The 25,655-nt window shown below is 42.8% G+C and overlaps 1 pseudogene; it reads left to right on the forward strand.

Moving 5' to 3' along the window:
* The first annotated feature begins 85 nt into the window (after positions 1 to 85).
* On the forward strand, positions 86 to 25,655 carry LOC141026318 (uncharacterized; annotated as a pseudogene).

Consider the following 25,655-nt stretch of genomic DNA (forward strand, 5'->3'; position numbering starts at 1 on the left):
TTCTTTTTCCCTACCAATTTTACATTATTTTCCCTTTTCTCGGAAATTAAAATCTGAAAAAAAATCGTCCGGCTTCGGCGGCGCCATGGGGCCCAAGTCCAAGTCCAAGGCCCGGTTGTCTCGGCAGAAATCGCTGGCCAGACCGAGGTAGCTTTTCCCCCTAATTAACCTTTCCTTTTTGGATGCAATGCGGCGCCATTAGTGACCGATCGATCCAGGCCAAGCTCACCGTGTATCCTCTATGTTCCTTCCTAGTGACCCAATGCAGGAGCTTAAGTGCACTCAGCACTACGATCGTGAGCATATGTTTGAGTTGAATCAAAAGCGGCTGCGGACCAAATATTGCGATCTTTGTTTGATGTGTGTGCTTATGGATGCGGTCAGGGATGTGTCTACCCGCTATGGTGGTTAGGAGAAGACGGAGAGGAAGAAGAACATGTCAGTAAGACGCGCTGCTGCCAAGGAGCCTGCAAAACCAAACAGCAGCGCTTCCTAGGTATGCTTGGAGTGCGGTAGCTTTTTTTGTGGTGGTGCAGGATTCGAGCCAGAGGGCCATGTTAGAGCACATCACAAGGAGAAACCTGAGCATCGGTGGTTTGCCAACTCCGATAATACGGATGTACTCTACTGTTGTGAGTGTAACCAGGAGGTTCCTCTCAAGGTTTTTAAGTATCGTCCATCACAAAACAAAGGCACAGCGAAATCAGCAGAAGCTTCAACTGAGTTAGGGCCAAACACCAAGACACTTGATCCGAAGGATGATGATGGTTTGGACAAGAAGGAGGTGGTGACACCGCACCAGATAGAACCGGTGGAGGTGGAGGGCAAGGGATCCAGCAGTTCGTCATCTCCTCACTCGGAGGATGATGATGGTTTGGACAAGAAGGAAGTGGTGACACCGCAGATGAAACTGGTGGAGGCGGAGGACAAGGGATCCAGCAATCCATCATCCCCTCACTCGGAGGACATAACCAAGGAGCCTGTTTCCATATGCCAGTCAGAGGAGATAGCCAAGGAGGACGTCGCCAAATGTAATGTCATCAGGGGGCTGCCGAATGCTGGCAACACCTGTTTTTTCAATGCCATGCTGCAGTGCTTATTGGCCCTTGACCCACCGCGCAGCATAATGATGGGAAGAAACGTTTGCACAGGGCCAATTGCTGCACTTTTCAAGGAGCTCTTTGTCGACACAAGTGCTTCAAGCAATGCAAAAGACTTCCTTGACCAAAGAAAACTGTTTACATATGTCTGCTCAAGGTGGCCCCAATTCAATACCGGCAGAATGGAGGATTCCGAAGAACTCATCCAACATTTTCTTCATGGTTTAGATGAAGAGGAAGATGAAGCACGAAGATGAAGCACGTCAACCTTCAATGGATGCTTCAAAGAAGGTCACAATTGTTAATTCTATCTTTGCGGGCGAGGAGTCTAGTGCTATATCCAGCATAGAATATGTACACGGTTCCGATAAACGTGAAAGGACCCTTCTATTCCGACTGCCAATTCCACATAGGAAGCACCATGATGTAGCTTCCAGAAGCAGCAATAAAGCTGATGCTGAGGTGCATGGTGGTGATGATCCTGTATCAATTGAGCATTGCTTCTCTTTGTACACTGAGAAAGAGTTGATACCTGATTGGTTCTGTCGGTCTTGCACTGATACAGCTAATACAAACACATCTGAAACAAAACCTGTCGTGGAGTCAGGTGGTGACGATAACCAAAATAACCAGAAACAGGAAACAACAAAAGTTTCCAGAGCTGCAAGGAAAAGACTGCTTATAACCAGAGCTCCAGATGTAATGGTGGTTAGTTTGATGAGGCAACAAAGTGCTCCTAATATTGTTGGGTATGTTAAATTGGAAGGACATGTGCGCTTCAAGGAGATTCTTGATATGCAGCCATACATGGACAAAAGGTACTGTTTTCTAATGCCTTTTGAATTCTATGTTATAGAAGTGGTTTGGTCTCCCATTGATTTGCCGCGCCCACTCATTCATCCATCAACCCCTTCAGTTTTGATCCCCTTTCAGATGCAAGATTAACACATGCATGTGATTGCATCAGTAATTAAGGCACTACCCATTTTTAATAGTCTTGTTCGGATGGATAAGAAATCATTTTACCTGAATCTGAAAAATTGTTTGACCGACTATTGTAGGGAAAAACATTCCTTGACTGACTGAATATAGATCCATGCATCAACCACAGTCATAGCGCAGTGTTGGGAACTACTCCAGCTATTTGCAAGCATGAATCATTAACTAATTAATAAATATAACTCAAAGTTAAAACTATAATCAATAAAAACCAATCGTTTGTCCAAATTAAAAAATAGAAACTGGTATAATTGAAGTTAGCTTAGTTTAATTAGGTCCATATGCATGAAAAAGCGGGAGCAGATAGATTAGCTAGGATCCATGACATGAAAATGAACTATAATTTTTGACTTAGTATTCTTTTGTCCCTCGTCGGCGACAAACAAAGGCATGCATACTTTCTCTTCCTAGTTTTGAAAATGAACCATTAATTAACTAACTCTATACATTCCCAGCTCCCTCCCTAACCAAAGAAGATCTTCAACCACTACCTAGCTACTAATCATCCTTATGTAGTTCCAGACAATTATTTAGGCTGAACTGGGTGTGGATATTTTCGAATTTGGCATCCCAGTATTTGTGATGTATGAGTGGGCGATAGTTCTATACAGCTCTACGACTGCTTTGGTCATCACTATTTCCTGTAATTTTCAGATTTGACGAGAATGACAATAACACCTACCGTCTAGTTGGTGTTGCTCAACACATTGGAGATCGGAAAGGAGGTCATTATATTGTGTATGTAAGGGCTAGCAAGATGAATGGTCAGGAACATCTAAGCAATGACAAGTCTTGGTTTTATGCAAGCGATAAGATAATCAGAGAAGCAAGTTTGCAGGAAGTTCTTGGTTGCGAGGCCTACATTCTTTTATATGAGAGGGTGGGAGACTAAGACTTTATTAGTTATTCTGTGCTTGTTGCCATGTGTGTTTTGTTTCAATAAACATCAATGTTCTGTTTGCAGTGTTCAACTCATGAAGCCGAATCTTCTTCTGCTAATGTCACGAGTGAGGAACCTAGACTTGGCGGTATGAACCTTCTGCCAATGATGCCCAATCTTGTCAGGGATTTGATTCCTCCACCCATAGATGAATTGGTCCAATGGGATGAGCAGAGGAACCACAACGGGGATAAAAGCAGAGAGCAGCAAGCGGACAAGAAAAATGCCACACTGCTACCTATGTTTTGGGAGTTTCTTGATCAGTATGTTTATCTCGCCTTTCTATGTTTTTTCCCTCATGTTACTCAACGGGTTCTAATCGAGATAATATTATTTTGATAGGTTCACTCTATCTGGAGAAAAGGCGCCATATTACCGTTTTCAATTGTGGGGCATGCTTATGAGAGGTTGTGGATCAAGGGAGATGTACATCCTCTACTCGCATCTCTTGAGTCAATCAAAGGACCTTGCAATGGGAGTCTGCAATGGTGACGAAAGGTATAATTTTGAAAAAATTATCTTGTATGCAATTAAATAAAGCAATAGTTGTGTGCAAGATTTTAATACCGTTGTACTGAACATTGTAAAACAGGCTGAGGGTGAAGTTAACAGAAATTGCCAGGAATTATATGCTGAAACTTGTAACAAGTTTGAACATGGTGGTGACAGAATCCACAAGGAATTTAATGCAGCAACTTGACCTAAGATTTCTTGAAATGCCCAACAAGTAATGGCCTCAACCCCTTCTCTTTTGTTTTACTATTTATTCAAGGGGTGCATGGAAGCTTGTTATCCATGTGCCTGAATCATGAGTTGGTCACGAAATATTATGGGTTTCACCTCTAGCCTACCCCAACTTTTTTGAGACTAAAGGCTTTGTTGTTTTTTTTTTGCAGGGTCTAAAGGCTTTGTTGTTGTTGTTGTTGTTGTTGTATACAAATTAGTTTTTTTATCCTAGTGTTTAATTAGATACCGTTGTATATATGTTTTCAGGTATGAAGAGTTGAAGGAGTCTCTTGGCGCTGATTTGCTTAGAAATATGGATGTCTATGGTCATGTTGGGGAGCAAATTATGATACCTTTGCGTGATAAATGCGCCTTGATCCAGCGACTTACTGAATATGTGATTAGCAAGCACAGAGCTGGGTACTCATGGGAAGGCGATTTTGGCATAGAAGATATGGATGTCTATGACGGCAAGGTAGTCATCACAAAGAGTCCCAAATTATTTGAGATACTACCTCGAATATCGCCTGAGATGGACACGGCGATGGAGAAAGATTTTTATAGCATTGCAACAAAAGTGCTGAAGAAATTCATCTATCGTCAAATTTACGTGCCTTACCTAACACCTTTTCATATATTCTTGAGTGGAATGGGACAATATGCTAAATGGTGATCAGACCCAGTCATGACGAAGGATCTGCGGGAACTAATACTGCACTATCCTTTTTTCAAGCCTTCAAGGGCTAGGTTGAACTTGCTGGTAGGCATCTTTGATGCATGGAGATCGTTCGATGAAAAAGATATGAGTCCCTTATTTAAGAAAATCTTGAAGAAGACACATGGATTGGCATGGTTAGAGGACATGGAGTCGGTTCTTAATCAGATCATCCTTGATGTCTTTCGTTACAGAGACAAGGATGCTAACTATTATGAAGCAGAATTGCATTTCTTGATTGAGTTGTTAAGGCATCTTGCAGTAGATGGTACTGCGAAGTCCTTCGATTATCAGTCTGAGGATTGTTGGGGAACGTAGTAATTTCAAAAATTTCCTACGCACACGCAAGATCATGGTGATGCATAGCAACGAGAGGGGAGAGTGTGTCCACGTACCCTCGTAGACCGAAAGCGGAAGCGTTAGCACAACGCGGTTGATGTAGTCGTACGTCTTCACGATCCGACCGATCAAGTACCGAACGCACGGTACCTCCGAGTTCAGCACACGTTCAACTCGATGACGTCCCTCGAACTCCGATCCAGCCGAGCTTTGAGGGAGAGTTCTGTCAGCACGACGGCATGGTGACGATGATGATGTTCTACCGACGCAGCGCTTTGCCTAAGCACCGCTACGATATGACCGAGGTGGATTATGGTGGAGGGGGGCACCGCACACGGCTATGAGATCCAAGGGATCAATTCTTGTGTCTCTAGGGGGTGCCTCCCTCCCCGTATATAAAGAAGTGGAGGAGGGGGAGGGGTTCGGCCACCCTTGGCGCGCCCCATGAGGAATCCTACTCCCACCGGGAGTAGGACTCCCCCCTTCCATGTTGGAGTAGGAGAGGAGAGGGAAGGAGAGAGAGGGGGAAAGGAAACGGGGGACGCCGCCCCCCCTCCTTGTCCAATTCGGACTTGGGGGGAGGGGCGCGCATCCATCTATGGACTGGTGCAAGCATCTCGGAGTTGGAATATACGCTTTGATAAGTTGATCAAAGGATATAGTTTTATACAGACTTGCGGTGAAGCCTGTATTTACAAGAAAGTGAGTGGGAGCACTACAGCATTTCTGATAAGTATATGTGAATGACATATTGTTGATCGGAAATAATGTAGCATTATTCTACAAAGCATAAAGGAGTGTTTGAAAGGAGTTTTTTCAAAGAAAGACCTCGGTGAAGCTGCTTACATATTGAGCATCAAGATCTATAGAGACAGATCAAGACGCTTGATAAGTTTTTCAATGAGTACATACCTTGACAAGATTTTGAAGTGGTTCAAAATGGAACAGTCAAAGAAAGAGTTCTTGCCTGTGTTACAAGGTGTGAAATTGAGTAAGACTCAAAGCCCGACCACGGCAGAAGATAGAAAGAGAATGAAAGTCATTCCCTATGCCTTGGCCATAGGTTCTATAAAGTATGCCATGCTGTGTACCAGATCTATTGTATACCATACACTGATTTTGGCAAGGGAGTACAATAGTGATCTAGGAGTAGATCACTGGACATCGGTCAAAATTATCCTTAGTGGAATAAGGATATGTTTCTCGATTATGGAGGTGACAAAAAGAGTTCGTCGTAAAGGGTTACGTCGATGCAAATTTTGACACTGATCCAGATGACTCTAAGTCTCAATCTGGATACATATTGAAAGTGGGAGCAATTAGCTAGAGTAGCTCCGTGCAGAGCATTGTAGACATAGAAATTTGCAAAATACTTACGGATCTGAATGTGACAGACCCGTTGACTAAAATTATCTCACAAGCAAAACATGATCACACCTTAGTACTCTTTGGGTGTTAATCACATAGCGATGTGAACTAGATTATTGACTCTAGTAAACCCTTTGGGTGTTGGTCACATGACGATGTGAACTATGGGTGTTAATCACATGGTGATGTGAACTATTGATGTTAAATCACATGGCGATGTGATCTAGATTATTGACTCTAGTGCAAGTGGGAGACTGAAGGAAATATGCCCTAGAGGCAATAATAAAGTTATTATTTATTTCCTTATATCATGATAAATGTTTATTATTCATGCTAGAATTGTATTAACCGGAAACATAATAATTGCGTGAATACATAGACAAACAGAGTGTCACTAGTATGCCTCTACTTGACTAGCTCGTTGATCAAAGATGGTTATGGTTCCTAGCCATAGACATGAGTTGTTATTTGATTAACGGGATCACATCATTAGGAGAATGATGTGATTGACTTGACCCATTCCGTTAGCTTAGCACTCGATCGTTTAGTATGTTGCTATTGCTTTCTTCATGACTTATACATGTTCCTATGACTATGAGATTATGCAACTCCCGTTTACCGGAGGAACACTTTGTGTGCTACCAAACGTCACAACGTAACTGGGTGATTATAAAGGTGCTCTACAGGTGTCTCCGAAGGTACTTGTTGGGTTGGCGTATTTCGAGATTAGGATTTGTCACTCCGATTGTCGGAGAGGTATCTCTGGGCCCTCTCGGTAATGCACATCACTATAAGCCTTGCAAGCATTGTAACTAATGAGTTAGTTGCGGGATGATGTATTACGGAACGAGTAAAGGGACTTGCCGGTAACGAGATTGAACTAGGTATTGAGATACCGACGATCGAATCTCGGGCAAGTAACATACCGATGACAAAGGGAACAACATATGTTGTTATGCGGTCTGACCGATAAAGATCTTCGTAGAATATGTGGGAGCCAGTATGAGCATCCAGGTTCCGCTATTGGTTATTGACCGGAGACGTGTCTCGGTCATGTCTACATAGTTCTCGAACCCGTAGGGTCCGCACGCTTAAAGTTCGATGACGGTTATATTATGAGTTTATGTGTTTTGATGTACCGAAGGTAGTTCGGAGTCCCGGATGAGATCGGGGACATGACGAGGAGTCTCGAAATGGCCGAGACGTAAATATCGATATATTGGACGACTATATTCGCACTTCGGAAAGGTTCCGTGTGATCCGGGTATAATCACCCAGTTACGTTGTGACGTTTGGTAGCACACAAAGTGTTCCTCCGGTAAACGGGAGTTGCATAATCTCATAGTCATAGGAACATGTATAAGTCATGAAGAAAGCAATAGCAACATACTAAACGATCAAGTGCTAAGCTAACGGAATGGGTCAAGTCAATCACATCATTCTCCTAATGATGTGATCCCGTTAATCAAATGACAACTCTTTGTCTATGGCTAGGAAACATAACCATCTTTGATTAACGAGCTAGTCAAGTAGAGGCATACTAGTGACACTCTGTTTGTCTATGTATTCACGCAATTATTATGTTTCCGGTTAATACAATTCTAGCATGAATAATAAACATTTATCATAATATAAGGAAATAAATAATAACTATATTATTGCCTCTAGGGCATATTTCCTTCAGTCTCCCACTTGCACTAGAGTCAATAATCTAGATTAAATAGTAATGATTCTAACACCCATGGAGTCTTGGTGCTGATCATGTTTTGCTCGTGGAAGAGGCTTAGTCAATGGGTCTGCAACATTCAGATTCGTATGTATCTTGCAAATCTCTATGTCTCCCACCTGGACTTGATCCCGGATGGAGTTGAAGCGTCTCTTGATGTGATTGGTTCTCTTGTGAAATCTGGATTCCTTTGCCAAAGCAATTGCACCAGTATTGTCACAAAAGATTTTCATTGGACCCGATGCACTAGGTATGACACCTAGATCAGATATGAACTCCTTCATCCAGACTCCTTCATTTGCTGCTTCCGAAGCAGCTATGTACTCCGCTTCACATGTAGATCCCGCTACAACGCTTTGTTTAGAACTGCACCAACTGACAGCTCCACCGTTTAATATAAACACGTATCTGGTTTGCGATTTAGAATCGTCCGGATCAGTGTCAAAGCTTGCATCGACGTAACTATTTACGACAAGCTCTTTGTCACCTCCATAAACGAGAAACATATCCTTAGTCCTTCTCAAGTATTTCAGGATGTTCTTGACCGCTGTCCAGTGATCCACTCCTGGATTACTTTGGTACCTCCCTGCTAAACTAATAGCAAGGCACACATCAGGTCCGGTACACAGCATTGCATACATGATAGAGCCTATGGCTGAAGCATAGGGAACATCTTTCATTTTCTCTCTATCTTCTGCAGTGGTCGGGCATTGAGTCTTACTCAACTTCACACCTTGTAACATAGGCAAGAACCCTTTCTTTGCTTGATCCATTTTGAACTTCTTCAAAACTTTGTCAAGGTATGTGCTTTGTGAAAGTCCTACTAAGCTTCTTGATCTATCTCTATAGATCTTGATGCCCAATATATAAGCAGCTTCACCGAGGTCCTTCATTGAAAAACTCTTATTCAAATATCCCTTTATGCTATCCAGAAATTATATATCATTTCCGATCAATAATATGTCATCCACATATAATATCAGAAATGCTACAGAGCTCCCACTCACTTTCTTGTAAATACAGGCTTCTCCAAAAGTCTGTATAAAACCATATACTTTGATCACACTATCAAAACGTTTATTCCAACTCCGAGAGGCTTGCACCAGTCCATAAATGGATCGCTGGAGTTTGCACACTTTGTTAGCTCCCTTTGGATCGACAAAACCTTCCGGTTGCATCATATACAACTCTTCTTCCAGAAATCCGTTCAGGAATGCAGTTTTGACATCCATTTGCCAAATTTCATAATCATAAAATGCGGCAATTGCTAACATGATTCAGATAGACTTAAGCATCGCTACGGGTGAGAAAGTCTCATCGTAGTCAACCCCATGAACTTGTCGAAAACCTTTTGCAACAAGTCGAGCTTTATAGACAGTAACATTACCGTCAGCGTCAGTCTTCTTCTTGAAGATCCATTTATTCTCGATGGCCTGCCGATCATCGGGCAAGTCAACCAAAGTCCACACTTTGTTCTCAGATTTCATGGCCTCAAGCCATTTTTCGGAATCTGGGCTCACCATCGCTTCTTCATAGTTCGTAGGTTCGTCATGGTCCAGTAACATAACCTCTAGAACAGGATTACCATACCACTCTGGTGCGGATCTTACTCTGGTTGATCTACGAGGTTCAGTAACAACTTGATCTGAAGTTTCATGATCATCATCATTAACTTCCTCATTAATTGGTATAGACATCAGAGGAACCGGTTTCTGTGATGAACTACTTTCCAATAAGGGAGCAAGTACAATTACCTCATCAAGTTCTACTTTCCTCCCACTCACTTCTTTCGAGAGAAACTCCTTCTCCAGAAAGGATCCATTCTTGGCAACGAATGTCTTGCCTTCGGATCTGTGATAGAAGGTGTACCCAACAGTTTCCTTTGGGTATCATATGAAGACACATTTCTCTGACTTGGGTTCAAGCTTACCAGGTTGAAGCTTTTTCACATAAGCATCGCAGCCCCAAACTTTAAGAAACGACAACTTTGGTTTCTTGCCAAACCACAGTTCATAAGGCGTTGTCTCAACGGATTTTGATGGTGCCCTATTTAACGTGAATGCGGCCGTCTCTAAAGCATAACCCCAAAATGATAGCGGTAAATCAGTAAGAGACATCATAGATCGCACCATATCTAGTAAAGTACGATTACGACGTTCGGACACACCATTACGCTGTGGTGTTCCGGGTGGCGTGAGTTGCGAAACTATTCCGCATTGTTTCAAATGTAGACCAGACTCGTAACTCAAATATTCTCCTCCATGATCAGATCGTAGAAACTTTATTTTCTTGTTACGATGATTTTCAACTTCACTCTGAAATTCTATGAACTTTTCAAATGTTTCAGACTTATGTTTCATTAACTAGATATACCCATATCTGCTTAAATCATCTGTGAAGGTGAGAAAATAACAATACCCGCCGCAAGCCTCAACATTCATTGGACCACATACATCAGTATGTATGATCTCCAATAAATCAGTTGCTCGCTCCATAGTTCCGGAGAATGGCGTTTTAGTCATCTTGCCCATGAGGCATGGTTCGCAAGTACCAAGTGATTCATAATCAAGTGATTCCAAAAGTCCATCAGTATGGAGTTTCTTCATGCGCTTTACACCAATATGACCCAAACGGCAGTGCCACAAATAAGTTGCACTATCATTATCAACTCTACATCTTTTGGCTTCAACATTATGAATATGTGTATCACTACTATCGAGATTCATCAAAAATAGACCACTCTTCAAGGGTGCATGACCATAAAAGATATTACTCATATAAATAGAACAACCATTATTCTCTGATTTAAATGAATAACCGTCTCGCATCAAACAAGATCCAGATATAATGTTCATGCTCAACGCTGGTACCAAATAACAATTATTTAGGTCTAATAATAATCCCGAAGGTAGATGTAGAGGTAGCGTGCCGACGGCGATCACATCGACTTTGGAACCATTTCCTACGCGCATCGTCACCTCGTCCTTAGCCAGTGTTCGCTTAATCCGTAGTCCCTGTTTCGAGTTGCAAATATTAGCAACAGAACCAGTATCAAATACCCAGGTGCTACTGCGAGCTCTGGTAAGGTACACATCAATAACATGTATATCACATATACCTTTGTTCACCTTGCCATCTTTCTTATCCGCCAAATACTTGGGGCAGTTCCGCTTCCAGTGACCAGTCTGCTTGCAGTAGAAGCACACAGTCTCAGGCTTAGGTCCAGACTTGGGTTTCTTCTCCTGAGCAGCAACTTGTTTGCTATTCTTCTTGAAGTTCCCCTTCTTCTTCCCTTTGCCCTTTTTTTTGAAACTGGTGGTCTTATTGACCATCAACACTTGATGCTCTTTCTTGATTTCTACCTCCGCAGCCTTTAGCATTGCGAAGAGCTCGGGAATCGTCTTATCCATCCCTTGCATGTTATAGTTCATCACGAAGCTCTTGTAGCTTGGTGGCAGTGATTGAAGAATTCTGTCCATGACGCTATCATCCGGAAGTTTAACTCCCAGTTGAATCAAGTGATTGTTATACCCAGACATTCTGAGTATATGCTCACTGACAGAACTATTCTCCTCCATCTTGCAGCTGTAGAACTTATTGGAGACTTCATATCTCTCAATCCGGGCATTTGCTTGAAATATTTCCTGGAACATCTCATATGCTCCATGACGTTCAAAACATCGTTGAAGTCCCGGTTCTAAGCCGTAAAGCATGGCACCCTGAACTATCGAGTAGTCATCAGCTTTGCTCTGCCAAACGTTCATAACATCTGGTGTTGCTCCTGCAGCAGGTTTGGCACCTAGCGGTGCTTCCAGGACGTAATTCTTTTGTGCAGCAATGAGGATAATCCTCAAGTTACGGACCCAGTCCGTGTAATTGCTGCCATCATCTTTCAACTTTGCTTTCTCAAGGAACGCATTAAAAATTCAATGGAACAACAGCACGAGCCATCTATCTACAACAAACATAGACATGCAAAATACTATCAGGTACTAAGTTCATGATAAAGTTAAGTTCAATTAATCATATTACTTAAGAACTCCCACTTAGATAGACATCCCTCTAATCATCTAAGTGATTACGTGATCCAAATCAACTAAACCATAACCGATCATCACGTGAAATGGAGTAGTTTTCAATGGTGAACATCACTATGTTGATCATATCTACTATATGATTCACGCTCGACCTTTCGGTCTCAGTGTTCCGAGGCCATATCTGCATATGCTAGGCTCGTCAAGTTTAACCTGAGTATTCTGCGTGTGCAAAACTGGCTTGCACCCGTTGTAGATGGACGTAGAGCTTATCACACCCGATCATCACGTGGTGTCTGGGCACGACGAACTTTGGCAACGGTGCATACTCAAGGAGAACACTTTTATCTTGAAATTTAGTGAGAGATCATCTTATAATGCTACCGTCAATCAAAGCAAGATAAGATGCATAAAAGATAAACGTCACATGCAATCAATATAAGTGATATGATATGGCCATCATCATCTTGTGCTTGTGATCTCCATCTCCGAAGCACCATCATGATCACCATCGTCACCGGCGTGACACCTCGATCTCCATCGTAGCATCGTTGTCGTCTCGCCAACTATTGCTTCTACGACTATCGCTACCGCTTAGTGATAAAGTAAAGCAATTACAGGGCGATTGCATTGCATACAATAAAGCGACAACCATATGGCTCCTTCCAGTTGCCGATAACTCGGTTACAAAACATGATCATCTCATACAATAAAATATAGCATCATGCCTTGACCATATCACATCACAACATGCCCTGCAAAAACAAGTTAGACGTCCTCTACTTTGTTGTTGCAAGTTTTACGTGGCTGCTACGGGCTGAGCAAGAACCGTTCTTACCTACGCATCAAAACCACAACGATAGTTCGTCAAGTTAGTGTTGTTTTAACCTTCTCAAGGACCGGGCGTAGCCACACTCGGTTCAACTAAAGTTGGAGAAACTGACACCCGTCAGCCACCTGTGTGCAAAGCACGTCGGTAGAACCAGTCTCGCGTAAGCGTACGGGTAATGTCGGTCCGGGTCGCTTTATCCAACAATACCGCCGAACCAAAGTATGACAGGCTGGTAAGCAGTATGACTTGCATCGCCCACAACTCACTTGTGTTCTACTCGTGCATATAACATCAACGCATAAAACCTGGCTCGAATGCCACTGTTGTGGAACGTAGTAATTTCAAAATTTTCCTACGCACACGCAAGATCATGGTGATACATAGCAACGAGAGGGGAGAGTGTGTCCACGTACCCTCGTAGACCGAAAGCGGAAGCGTTAGCACAACGCGGTTGATGTAGTCGTACGTCTTCACGATCCGACCGATCAAGTACCGAACACACGGCACCTCCGAGTTCAGCACACGTTCAACTCGATGACGTCCCTCAAACTCCGATCCAGCCGAGCTTTGAGGGAGAGTTCCGTCAGCACGACGGCGTGGTGACGATAATGATGTTCTACCGACGCAGGGCTTCGCATAAGCACCGCTACGATATGACCGAGGTGGATTATGGTGGAGGGGGCACCGCACACGGCTAAGAGATCCAAGGGATCAATTGTTGTGTCTCTAGGGGGTGCCTCCCTCCCCGTATATAAAGGAGTGGAGCAGGGGGAGGGGCCGGCCACCCTTGGCGCGCCCCATGAGGAATCCTACTCCCACCGGGAGTAGGACTCCCCCCTTCCATGTTGGAGTAGGAGAGGAGAGGGAAGGAGTGTAGGAGATATGCCCTAGAGGCAATAATAAATGATATTATTTATCTCCGAGTTCATAATTATGTTTATGTTCCATGCTATAACTGCTATGGTTCTCGAGTCTGCAATAACCACGAGGCTCGGAGGAAGACTCATATGCACGTGTGGAATAATAAACGGTAAAATGTATTCCTAGTCTGGCCTCTAAGACTAGCTCAAGTGTTGCATGATGGTTATGTTTTCCTGATCATGGGCATGTCTATGTCAGCAACCTTGAGGTCACAATGTTAAGAGAACATTTGTGTTGAATCGACCCGGCATGATGTTATGCTATGAGATTCATTCGTCACAAGTTTATTGGTACATAACACAGAGATGGTTAACATTTGCATGATTCCTTAGACCATGAGAGTATCGAGTTTCTTCATGCTTGCTTCATGAACTTTGGGGTTTGTTAAACGTCATCCGTAAATGGGTGGCTATTACGGCGGCTTACGGGTTCATGGAAAAGTGTGTCAAGTAACTTGATAACTCAAGATTGGGATTTGCTCCTCCGACGATGGAGAGATATCTCTGGGCCCTCTCGGTGTTACGGTATCCATCATCGTCTGGCCAGACACTTTGTGATTTGATCACGGGGATGCCGGAACACGATAACGAGAAAAGAGAACAATACCGGTAACGAGGTAGCTAGCATAGTGGACAAGTTGTTGATCCACAGGAATGCCAACATGTCTCACCTCGGGTATTTGTAACATATCGCGAAGCAACAGGAATAGCACACGGCAACTGGAGGTTCACTCGAATATTTATTCGTGTGGGTATAGGGGTCAATATGGGTGTCCACGGCTCTGATGTTGATCATTGATCGGAAGGGGTTCCGGGTCATGTCTATACTTCACCGAACCTATAGGGTCACACGCTTAAGGGTCATCTATCTGCTGAATACTAGACAGGGAGTCTGAGAGAAAATCACCGAAAAAGTTTCGGACACCGAAAAGTTTCGGACAGCGGAATCGTACCGCAGAGAGAGGTCATCGGATAAGTTTCGATGATACCGAAAAGTTGTTTCGGGATACACCATTAAGTCAAATTGGTTTCGGCACATGCCTGATAATTCTTGGAGGATGCCAGAATCATTCTGGAAGCTTTTTGGAATTTTCTGAGATAAAAACCGGAAATGTTCCGGAGCTGCCGGAGCCACTTCAGATGCGTTTCGCAGATGAAAATCACTAAAACCGGAATTGTTTCGTAACGCGTTGAAAATCATTTTAGTGGGTACTGGAAATGTTCTTAGCCCACATAAATATTTTCAATTCGATCAGACGCTGAAAAATGTCGTCGTGAATAGTGAAAATCAGCTTTATGGTTACTTTATGGAAAGCCACCTTTTGGGGCTTTGCTCCAAAAGATCTTGGGGATGACATGGATGGATAGGAGCCATTTTTGGGGCCCCTCATGGGGGTGTGTCCGGCCACATGGGGTATCCCCCCTTGGGGACCCTCTAGTTCCTTGGTTTCACTCCTAGGTCCTTGTGGAAGGACTTCATTCATGTGCATTTTGGGTTTTTTGTGAAACTACCCTATCCCCTTGGGATTTCCTATAAATAGAGGTGGAGGGGCAGCCCTCCACACTCATCCCTTGCTCTCATACACATGCCATGCATTATCTGGCTTCTTCTCTCCCTCCCACGAAAAGAGTTTCGTAGAGCCGTAAGGCTGTCTGGGTTCCGGCAGGAACTAGTTCTGGACGGCGAAGCCCTGCCGGATAGATGACACCGTATGTGTGCAACTCTGTAGAGAGATCGTAGTTTCGGTCTTAGTTCGTGAGTGCCTCCCGAAGGGCTGTCCGTGTGACCGTCCGAGTTTCGAAGGTCCTCCCGAAGGGCTGTCCGAGTGACCGTTCGAGTTTCGAAGGTCCTCCCGAAGGGCTGTCCGCGACACCGTCCGGGGGGCTGTTCGACCGCCTCCCGGAGGGCTGTCTGAGGAGCAGATGAGGGTATACATCCTCGCGGTTGGGAGGTTGTAAATCCTAGCTGCGGGGATCTGCACCGCCGATCGTCATCGACTCTACTTCCTGCTGCGCTACGAGTCGGTAACGAAAAAGATCAAACCATGTATGCAGTCTCCATAGTGGTCCTGGGCTGGTGCGTAGGTCGGAAAATTTTTGTTTTCTGCTGCGTTCCCCTACAGTGGCATCAAGAGCCGTGCTATGCGTAGATGCAGGTTTCGATCTAGAATACATGGAGATGTATGGGTATTGCATAATATAATTAGGTAGTAGATGAGATCTATTGCTGAAAATTATTTATGCGGGTGACAGATGAAATCTGTTACCCGAGGTTCTTGTTGCTTCCCTAGAATTTGCGTTTGCTCAATCTCGAGACAGCATGGTGGAATTTGACAAAGTTCTGGCAATCCGTGATCCTGATTGATCATGGAAGTGCTATCAGTTCTTTGGGTTCTGCCGTAGTCAAAAGAAAGATGAAATTCGCAGATGAAAGGGCATTGCAGATATGATCTGCACGGGGGTCATGCGTATGACGAAGTTTAGTATGGGGCTCGAGATTTAATTATCCCGTGTTTCATACACCCCGAGATGTTAATGTAGCAACTTGAATAGTCATACTTGATGATAAAACGTTGGTAGCTGCGGTTTAAGTCAAAACCTTAGAAGCCACGTAAAATAATTTTTTGCATAAACCTATTAGAGGCGTCTAACTTGGTTTTGCAGGATGTGCACGTGATGTGGTATAGCAGTGCTCATACTAATTCGATTATGTATGAGATGACTATATGATGTAATTTGATTAACATGACCTGCGTGTCATGATTCGGCATGATGGCTGGAGCCATATGATTACACTTTAATGACCTGCGTGTCAACCTTGTTGTAATGCATTATTTTGTTAGCTATAGAGATAGCAATATTATCTGGTGCATCGACAAGGTGGTGGCAATCTTCGTGAAGGTGACCACCGACGCGAATGCCGAAGACGAAGAAATGAAATACTTCTCCGTCAGAAAGGGCTATACCATATCATGCTATTATGAATTGCCTGAGATGTTTATCCCTTATGATGCACCCTTCTTGATTGCGCGGTAGTCGCTTTTATTAGGGTGATCTCTCACTTAAAATATCAAGTAGTTAGTGTTCTCCCAAGTGTAGCACCGTCACGGCACCTATCTTTTCGGGGTGCGCCATGGATGCATGGGTACGAACGATTAGAGAAGTGTGAGGCGGGTGAGGTCAGACCTCGCAGCAAGATCACTTGGTTGTCTTGACGTTCATGGCAGGATCGTCCTGAGCTCGGAACACACGCATCGAAAGATGAGCAAGAGTCACATAGAGATGTGATCGGCAAGTTGGCCTACCGATTAAAATTCCCGTTATGAGATGATGATTCTATGGCGATGAATTGAAGTCTGGATTTTGTATCACTCAAAATTAATTGTGAGAGATATTGATTTGAGTGGGAGCGCACTGTTGAATTAACATGTTTAATTCTCAGTGCAATTAATTATGAACACTGTCTAAGTGTTTCTTGCATAATAGTTGTAGAATAATGGCTCGCATTTCCACCTTCCCTATTAAAATTGAATAGCTGTTAAATATCTGGTTAAAACTTTACGATTGGTAACGTAATATGAGGATTGTCCTCAAAAGTGCCGAGAAGGACATTGTCCTATCGCATGCTTTCCGTATCCTCCCGCTAATGCTATGGATCATGTGATTCTCGTCCTTCGATCCAAAAGCTAGAATTCTGTTACAGTCAAGTGGAATATGTTTGCTTCCATGAAACCCAAACTTCGAAAGTTGGGATAGTTATATGATATTCATGGAACTGAAAATTATTTTCAGATACAAACAAAGAAATGTTTGTTGGCAAGTATTAGTAAAAGTGTTTACTATGCATTTGACTGTTGGGAAAGGGATCCAGAAGAACGCCTGTCATATAATGAAAGGTGAATAAAACAACAACTTAAAGAGAAAGGAAGTGTCCAAAGGGTGTTAGTATGACTTACACGCCTAGGAAGTCCGGGGCTAATGCCACTCTTAAGTTGGGTGCTTCTTCTGAGAGTAGGAGAAATACTAAAAGTTAAACTGTTAGAAGTATAAAGGCAAAAGGAAAGAAGACTGGAATATCCAGCTCATGTATGAATGTCATACAAGTTTTTGATGTATAGAAGGCTGGTCAAAGATATAGTTCTTGCGAATTATGGTTAAACATGTTAATCACTAATTCTTGGGTATTGTGAGTTCATCACAAAATTGCCCGCTCGATTGCATTCTGTTGCAACTCGATGTAAGAACTACTATGGCCTGAAAGACTAGCTAGAAATGAGGTTAAGGTATACACAGGGAACATAGTAAATGTTACTATACCTTCCATCGGTGTATTGCCGTCTGTATTTATTTTCATAATTCATTTAGAGTTTTACAAACTCTATCCCATTGCATAAGGTATCTTGCAAGAAGGTTGTTCATAAGAGAACTTTTTATGTTCGATGTTATGAATAACACAAGGGCCATACTTTCATTATGAATGAGATGTATGTTATGAATATTGATAATAATACAATACCTCTGGGTTTACTTTCATAATTCATTTTAGAGTTTCATACACTCTAGCCCATTGCACAATGTTTGTTGCAAAAGAGTTGTTCATAAAAACAACAATTGTTGTTAAGTATTATGAATAACATGAAGGGCCATGCTTCCATCCAAGATGGCATGTATGTTATGAATATTGATGGTAATATGATACATCCATAACACTGACGCTAAATGTCGCAAGACTAAAAGAATACCACACAAGTGTGGCACTACATTTGGTCACATTGGAGAAACCGCATGGAAAATTCCACTATGATGGATTTTGAAGTCTTCTTGATTTTGAATCATCTGACACTTGCAACTTTCCTCCGAAAAGTGAAGTGACTAAAATACCGTTCACAGGCCATAAGGAACGAACAACAAACTTACTAGTGATCATACATTTGATGTGTGTAGTCCGATAAGTGTTGTTAGTGGTGGATTTATTTATCTTCAGAAATGACTCAAGTAGATATATGGATATTTACTTGATGAGACGTAAGTCTGGATCTTTTGAAATCATTCGAAAGGTTCTCAAAAATGAAGTAGAAGTTATTGTAACAAGAAAATTATGTTTCTGCAATTTGATTGCACAAAGGAATATTTGAGTTACATGTTTAGCGAATGTCTGATGAGTTGTGAAAGGGGTTTCATAACTTGCACCTCCCGGAACACCACTGCAAGTGGAAAGTCTGTGGAGATGTAATCAAACCATTTATGACATGGTAAGGTGAAAGATGACATAAATAAATTTGCCATTATCCCTTTTAAAGTGATGCTTTAGAGACTGCGGCTTTTACACTGAAAAGAGCTACATCGGGTCTGTTGAAATGAAGCCATGGTATGGTACGCCCAACCATGTTATATGTTTTCTTAACATTTGGAATATGGGGCTTGTGTAAAAGGTTACAAACCTATTCCAAATCAGACAAGTGCTACTTTGTAGGTTATACCAAAATGTTGGGTATTCCTCCCTCACTATACCGAGGCAAATAGTTTTGCCGCGAAACGGTGTGCTTTTAAAGAGAATGGTTCTTTCAAAAAGGTGAGTGGGAGAATAGTGCAACTCGACGAGATAAACAGTATCTACGTCATCAGATCAAAGGAAAGAGACCTTGGAAGTAATTCCAGAGTTTCCTACCGCGACTGATACGGAAGTCTCTACAATAAAATGTATGAACTTCGGTCGAACTTGCAGCTGAACCACGTAGGCAAGGCTCGTGCAAACCTCTCACGTGCGCAAACGAGATATTGTTGTTAGACAACATTATACCTACGATACACAAGGAAGCGTTGATGGGCCCTGACTCCAGAATTGGCTAAATGCCAATACAACCCGAGTTAGTTTCCATATAAGTGATTCAAGATTAAAACCTTGATACACCTTTCGGAAGACTTAGAGTCTAAAGAATATTTATGGAACTTAAAACTGATACGGATAAAATGTTTTATCCATAAAGCTCGACTTGTTGGAATAACAAGTTCAAGAGTTGACTACGATGAGGTTGTTTTCATCGTAGCGATGCTTAAAGTCGGTTCGGGTTGAACTAGAAATTAATACATATTTCAATCATGAGATATGAAACATGGATGATAAAAGGATTTCCATCTGATGGAAATGAAAGCTAGGACTTGTATATGATACAGTCCAAAGTAATTTGTCGATCCAGAGGATGCTAGTAGGTATGCAAACTTCAGAGTTCTAGCAATGGACAGAAGAGAGCAAAATGGAGTTGGAATCTTCAGGTTTTGATGAAATGGTCAAAGGGGTTTTGACTTTATCAATGGGTAACGAAGATGCTTGTAATTCAAGAAAGTAAGTGGGAGCGTAATTATATTTCTAAAAACCTTATGTGCTTGGCACATTGGTAATTGGAAATAAATTTCTTGACACAAATTAGGACTTCATTTGAAATAGTTTTTCGATGAAGTGCTTAGGCTAAATAGCCTCAATATTAGGCATGATGATCTATGGAGATAGATTTACCTAATGGGGCTAAGCAATGAATACATATTGACAAGATGCTAAAACCTTTTAGCATTTAAAACGCCAAGGAGTGATTCTTGCCAAAGTCACATGGAAAGAGTTTTTGCAAGACTCGGTGTCCCAAAACACTGATGAGTAAAATACATGATGCAGATTCCACACACTTTTGTGTTTGGATTAATCATGTATTCCATGGTATGTAAAACAACCAGATATGTCCGATACTCCCATTGTGTTGCGAGTATGGATACTAAAGTGATCAAAGTACTGATCGTGGGACAACAGTGAAAGATGTCATTGAGTACTAGAGTAAGTACTGATGATATGTTTTCTTGCAAGCGGAGATCATGAAGAGTTCGTTGTAAAATGTTACATCGATAGTCTTCATCTTTTCACCGTGCGATTTTCGATTTAAGTTAAGGGTTTTGTGTAACACACATTGTGGTGGCACAGTTAGTTGGAATTTGTTCAAACTAGTTAATGTGGCAAATTCTATAACAAGGGCTAAGTATGTTGACGCTTTAGAAGCGACAAAGAAGATGTTGAATCATATAGTTCATTCATGAACTTAGTATAGTTCCAAGATGGCTTTTGACAATGGGACACTACTGCAGGTAGTTGCTCCAAAACTCAGTCTGAGGAATCCAGGTTCGACCTGTGATTCACATACATACAAAGCCAAGTCCACACAAAATATGAATTTTGTGAAAACGTGAAAACGCGAGGACATGCAAAGATACACAAGGAACTGAAGTCGTCAGATCCGTTGGACATCAGGCTATACCACAAGCGAAGCATATTTACACCGGTGTGCCACAGGTGTAAAGTGCATTAGCATTAACTAGATTATTGACTCTAGTGCAAGTGGGAGTCTGTAGGAGATATGCCCTAGAGGCAATAATAAATGATATTATTTATCTCCGAGTTCATAATTATGTTTATGTTCCATGCTATAACTGCTATGGTTCTCGAGTCTGCAATAACCACGAGGCTCGGAGGAAGACTCATATGCACGTGTGGAATAATAAACGGTAAAATGTATTCCTAGTCTGGCCTCTAAGACTAGCTCAAGTGTTGCATGATGGTTATGTTTTCCTGATCATGGGCATGTCTATGTCAGCAACCTTGAGGTCACAATGTTAAGAGAACATTTGTGTTGAATCGACCCGGCATGATGTTATGCTATGAGATTCATTCGTCACAAGTTTATTGGTACATAACACAGAGATGGTTAACGTTTGCATGATTCCTTAGACCATGAGAGTATCGAGTTTCTTCATGCTTGCTTCATGAACTTTGGGGTTTGTTAAACGTCATCCGTAAATGGGTGGCTATTACGGCGGCTTACGGGTTCATGGAAAAGTGTGTCAAGTAACTTGATAGCTCAAGATTGGGATTTGCTCCTCCGACGATAGAGAGATATCTCTGGGCCCTCTCGGTGTTACGGTATCCATCATCGTCTGGCCAGACACTTTGTGATTTGATCACGGGGATGCCGGAACACGATAACGAGAAAAGAGAACAATACCGGTAACGAGGTAGCTAGCATAGTGGACAAGTTGTTGATCCACAGGAATGCCAACATGTCTCACCTCGGGTATTTGTAACATATCGCGAAGCAACAGGAATAGCACACGGCAACTGGAGGTTCACTCGAATATTTATTCGTGTGGGTATAGGGGTCAATATGGGTGTCCACGGCTCTGATGTTGATCATTGATCGGAAGGGGTTCCGGGTCATGTCTATACTTCACCGAACCTATAGGGTCACACGCTTAAGGGTCATCTATCTGCTGAATACTAGACAGGGAGTCTGAGAGAAAATCACCGAAAAAGTTTCGGACACCGAAAAGTTTCGGACAGCGGAATCGTACCGCAGAGAGAGGTCATCGGATAAGTTTCGATGATACCGAAAAGTTGTTTCGGGATACACCATTAAGTCAAATTGGTTTCGGCACATGCCTGATAATTCTTGGAGGATGCCAGAATCATTCTGGAAGCTTTTTGGAATTTTCTGAGATAAAAACCGGAAATGTTCCGGAGCTGCCGGAGCCACTTCAGATGCGTTTCGCAGATGAAAATCACTAAAACCGGTATTGTTTCGGAACGCGTTGAAAATCATTTTAGTGGGTACTGGAAATGTTCTTAGCCCACATAAATATTTTCAGTTCGATCAAACGCTGAAAAATGTCGTCGTGAATAGTGAAAATCAGCTTTATGGTTACTTTATGGAAAGCCACCTTTTGGGGCTTTGCTCCAAAAGATCTTGGGGATGACATGGATGGATAGGAGCCATTTTTGGGGCCCCTCATGGGGGTGTGGCCGGCCACATGGGGTATCCCCCCTTGGGGACCCTCTAGTTCCTTGGTTTCACTCCTAGGTCCTTGTGGAAGGACTTCATTCATGTGCATTTTGGGTTTTTTGTGAAACTACCCTACCCCCCTGGGATTTCCTATAAATAGAGGTGGAGGGGCAGCCCTCCACACTCATCCCTTGCTCTCATACACATGCCATGCATTATCTGGCTTCTTCTCTCCCTCCCACGAAAAGAGTTTCGTAGAGCCGTAAGGCTGTCTGGGTTCCGGCAGGAACTAGTTCTGGACGGCGAAGCCCTGCCGGATAGATGACACCGTATGTGTGCAACTCTGTAGAGAGATCGTAGTTTCGGTCTTAGTTCGTGAGTGCCTCCCGAAGGGCTGTCCGTGTGACCGTCCGAGTTTCGAAGGTCCTCCCGAAGGGCTGTCCGAGTGACCGTTCGAGTTTCGAAGGTCCTCCCGAAGGGCTGTCCGCGACACCGTCCGGGGGGCTGTTCGACCGCCTCCCGGAGGGCTGTCTGAGGAGCAGATGAGGGTATACATCCTCGCGGTTGGGAGGTTGTAAATCCTAGCTGCGGGGATCTGCACCGCCGATCGTCATCGACTCTACTTCCCGCTGCGCTACGAGTCGGTAACGAAAAAGATCAAACCATGTATGCAGTCTCCATAGTGGTCCTGGGCTGGTGCGTAGGTCGGAAAATTTTTGTTTTCTGCTGCGTTCCCCTACAAGGAGAGAGAGGGGGAAAGGAAAGGGGGGCCCCCCCCTCCTTGTCCAATTCGGACATGGGGGGAGGGGCGCGCGGCTGCCCCTTGGCCGCCTCTACTCTTCCACCACTTGGGCCCATGAGGCCCAATAACCTCTGGGGGGTTCCGGTAACTCCCCGGTACTCCAGTATATATCCGATAACCCCCGGAACCATTCCGGTGTCCGAATATAGTCGTCCAATATATATATCTTCATGTCTCGACCATTTCGAGACTCCTCGTCATGTCAGTGATCACATCCGGGAATCCGAACTACCTTCGGTACATCAAAACACATAAACTCATAATATAACCGTCATCGAACTTTAAGCGTGCGGACCCTACGGGTTCGAGAACTATGTGGACATGACCGAGACACGTCTCCGGTCAATAAACAATAGCGGAACATGGATGCTCATATTGGCTCCCACATATTCTACGAAGATCTTTATCGGTCAAACCGCATAACAACATACGTTGTTCCCTTTGTCATCGGTATGTTACTTGCCCGAGATTCGATCGTCGGTATCTCAATACCTAGTTCAATCTCGTTACCGGCAAGTCTCTTTACTCGTTCCGTAATACATCATCCCGCAACTAACTCATTAGTTTCAATGCTTGCAAGGCTTAAGTGATGTGCATTACCGAGTGGGCCCAAAGATACATCTCCGACAATCGGAGTGACAAATCCTAATCTCGAAATACGCCAACCCAACAAGTACCTTCGGAGACACCTGTAGAGCACCTTTATAATCACCCAGTTACGTTGTGACGTTTGGTAGCACACAAAGTGTTCCTCCGGTAAACGGGAGTTGCATAATCTCATAGTCGTAGGAACATGTATAAGTCATGAAGAAAGCAATAGCAACATACTAAACGATCAAGTGCTAAGCTAACGGAATGGGTCAAGTCAATCACATCATTCTCCTAATGATGTGATCCCGTTAATCAAATGACAACTCTTTGTCTATGGCTAGGAAACATAACCATCTTTGATTAACGAGCTAGTCAAGTAGAGGCATACTAGTGATACTCTGTTTGTCTATGTATTCACACATGTATCATGTTTCCGGTTAATACAATTCTAGCATGAATAATAAACATTTATCATGATATAAGGAAATAAATAATAACTTTATTATTGCCTCTAGGGCATATTTCCTTCAAGGATGGCTCCCGCTAACAAATGGTGCAAACTCTTGATGAACTTGAGGTTGGCGGTGCTTACTACCTTGAGAAATTTGTGGTGGCTGCTTTGACTGCTTTGTTAGAGCAATCAGCGATGAAAGATATGTATGTCTTTGTACTGCCCACAACTGCATTTTATTTGTCTTTTCTGTTTAGTTATATTAACTGCTAAGTATTATTTGATTTGCAGGTTGGAGTCTGTTTGGGAGTGCTACAAGAACTGCAATTTCCCATCTCAAAATTAAATTAGCAATCATTCATGGAGGAGAAAGATGTGGCTGAGCCAGGTACACCTTATCATGTCCATGCAATTCATTGAGATGTGAGTTTAGTTGCTCGTGAATGAAAGAGCTTTTCAGTTTTTTTGCATAATCAAGAACAAAGGAAAATATTGTTCTCAAGTCTGGTATGTGTAAATCGTACAGCTTGCTTGTTCCACCAAATGATAGCAAAACAATTTTTATGTTCTCTTCAAGAAGTAGGCACATCACCATATTATTCAAATGGTGTCTTATCAGAGTTATAACAATTTTGTGATCTTAAAATCATCTCTTCTTTGTTCCCTTATCTTATGCAAAATGTATTTGCTCCTTTTAATTCAAAGGTTTTCACTGAAGCGTGTTGATATTTTAGTCAGCCATGGTATTAATTGTCTGCGATATGGTTTACGGATCGTTATATCATTCTTCGCAATTAGGTGATGGACATGTCTCCACTTCTATTTCGTGAGCAATTCAATGGTGCTACATATCCCTTTCAAATGGCCGCTACATGGAAGAGAGCTGTCAGTGGCTCGCCGACTGCACGAAAACGACGAACCACTCCTGATTACAATGGCCTCTACATGGATTAGATAGTGAAGCTAGATATGAACATGGATTCTGTTTTGCTCTGTTTGGGTCATCAGGGTAGTCATTGTAATGTTGCTCTTTCATTCGTACAAGTAGGTGACTGCTGTTGTATCTGGGAACCTGATGTACACTGACTTTGCAATGGAGCCACGGAGTTGCAGACTTATTATTTGTCAAAAAGGTTAATTACTGGATTCTGATTTGCAAGTTTATGTTAGTACTGAATTTTGATTTGTAGAGTCAAGTGGCCTTAGCCCTCAGGCACTACCGGGTACCTTCCCCTTGCAGCCGCGGCAATATCCCATGTTGAGGTCTTGAAGATAAATAACATGACAGAACTTTGA

Source organism: Aegilops tauschii, chromosome 6 (genome assembly GCF_002575655.3).
Source record: "Aegilops tauschii subsp. strangulata cultivar AL8/78 chromosome 6, Aet v6.0, whole genome shotgun sequence".
Taxonomy (NCBI): domain Eukaryota; kingdom Viridiplantae; phylum Streptophyta; class Magnoliopsida; order Poales; family Poaceae; genus Aegilops; species Aegilops tauschii.